We start from the raw sequence: 2,578 nt of genomic DNA on the forward strand, positions 1-2,578 counted from the left end.
GAGGACGGATGGTAGCCATTGACAACGGTGATCCACCAACATACAGCTTGCCATAGAAGGGAGTACGCATGATTGGATGAGGGCAATAGAAAAGCAAAGGCTCAGAGGGAACAAAGCATCTCCAAACGCTTATCTGAAATTCCCACCAATGAATTGCATAAGTATCTCTATCCTATTTTATGTTATATTTCTCTTTTAATTATCAAAACTTCATAACCATTTGAATCCCCCTGACTAATATTTACAAGATGACTATAGCTTGCTTCAAGCCGACAATCTCCATGGGATCAACCCTTACTCACGTAAGGTATTACTTGGACGACCTAGTGCACTTGCTGGTTAGTTGCGCAGAGTTGTGGGAAAAGTGTGAACTCACGATTTCGTGTACTAGGTGGTTAGTGGCGGTGGAAAAAGCTTGAGGAGTTTTGCTTTAGGTTACTTGATTTGGGGAACAGAGTTAATGGTCAGCTGAATTAAGAAGATGAGATAAAAAAATAATAAAAAATTAGCCGCAATATTGATAATTGCCACTATTAATTTAGAGAAAGTAGGATTAAAAATATAAAAAGATAATAATTTAGTGGTAATAGTAATAATTGCTATTATAACATATAGTAATAATGGTAAATATATAATTACCACAAAAAATATCTTAAATAAAAGAAATAGCGACTATTGTATTATGTCCGTTAAAAGTTTGTCGCTAAAACTAATTTTTCTTATAGTGAGGAGGAGGAGGAGGAGAACAGGGAGGAAATAAAGTTTTGAATTGTGAAGAATTTATTAAAAAATAACACCGAAATTTTTATTTCTTCTTATCCTCTTCCTTCTCATGTGTTATTGCAGTTATTTATTCTTTTTTGTTTGATTTTTTCTTCTCTTTGTCTTGGTTTTATTCTTCTTAAGAAAGTGAAATAAGAAGAATTATAAAAAATAAAATATGACAAAAATTTTGAGGAAGAAGAGGAAGAAGAAGAAGAAGAAATTTTATTCCTCTTAAGAAGAAGAAGAAATATGACAAAATTTTTTTAATAATAACACATAACTTTCTTAGTTTTGACATCAAAATTTTGCTACAAAAGCACAAAAATGTCTTCTTTAATACTACATTTTTTTCATTCTTTCTGTTCTTCTTTCTTTCTTTGTTTCTTTTTTCTGTTACTCTTAGTTCTTCTTTTAGGAACATTGCTTCTCATACAAGAATTATTTTCGGTGTTGTGTATTTTATTGTGGTTACTTTAATCTATGATTTTGTGGTTGATGTTGTTGGTTCTTATGCTATACAAATAATACAAACAAGAGTAAATTATGAACAAAAACACATCCAAATCAATTTTTGGACCAGCCAACGTCATCAATATGGTTTAAATGCCACCGGAACCACTACAGTTACATTTGAAGATCCAATTATACAAAATCTAAGTGAACGAGACCAAATACACCTCAATTAACTCAGAAATGCACCAAAATTATTTGATGATTACGAAACACAAATTCAGTTCGAAAATAAGCAAACAAACAAGACTGAATCATGAACAAGAACACATCTAAATCAATTATGGTTCAGATAACGTCATCAATATGGTAAAAATTCAACGATAACGATAACAATAACGACGATAATGATAACGATAACGACGATATGTATAAGAAGAAAGAAGAAGAAGAAGAAGAAGAGGAGGAGGAGGAGGAAAGAAGATAAAAAGAATGGAGAAAAAGAAATTCAAATAAGAAAAAAAAGAGAAAGAGGAGGAGAAGGTGGTGGTGGTGGTGGGGTTGACTGATGCGAGCCAAACGTCGGTTTATAATTTTTCTCAATAAAAGAATTGATTCGTTGTAAGTATAGTTCCAAACCAACAAATGACTCATATCAAAGTTTAATTTTGTTTGTCACAATACAAACTAATAAAATCGAGAGTATTTAAACCTCGGGTCATCTCTCAAAGGAATTGTAATGAGGTCTGCATGTTATCAGTTATGAGTATAAGAGGGGGGTTTGCGGATAAAAAGGCGAAAAAGTAAATAACAAGAAAGTAAAACTAACAACTAAAGAAGTATAAATGCTAAAAGATATTCCTGGATAGGATTGAGAATCAAGGACTTCCTATCTTAGTAATTGATCACGAACATGGTGATTATCTAGAGTTAATCCCATTTAGTCATCTCTAACATCGGGAGAAAGTCAAATAGGCATAGTCAGTCTTAATCCATAGGTCTTACTCGTCAATGGAAACAAGAACAACTAACAACTCTCAATCAAGGCAATAAACAAGAAAACAAGGAGAAGTAAATGAAACTAGATCAAAATAAGAATTAAAACCTAAATCTAAGATGGATGTAAACTAAATTTACCCTAATTCTAGAGAGAAGAGAGAGCTTCTCTCTCTAGAAAAATAACCTAAAATAAGTTACTAAACTATTCCTAATTGCTCTCCCCCTTGTTCTTTCTTTAATTTGGCTTGAAATAGCTTTATAAATGAGTTGGATTTGGTCTTGAGAAAGTCCAGAAATCGTTAGCCACGTTTTTCTTAAGTGAATCACGTGATTTATGTCATGCGTACGCATGAAGCATGCGTAT

Source organism: Arachis duranensis, chromosome 10 (genome assembly GCF_000817695.3).
Source record: "Arachis duranensis cultivar V14167 chromosome 10, aradu.V14167.gnm2.J7QH, whole genome shotgun sequence".
Taxonomy (NCBI): Eukaryota; Viridiplantae; Streptophyta; class Magnoliopsida; order Fabales; family Fabaceae; genus Arachis; species Arachis duranensis.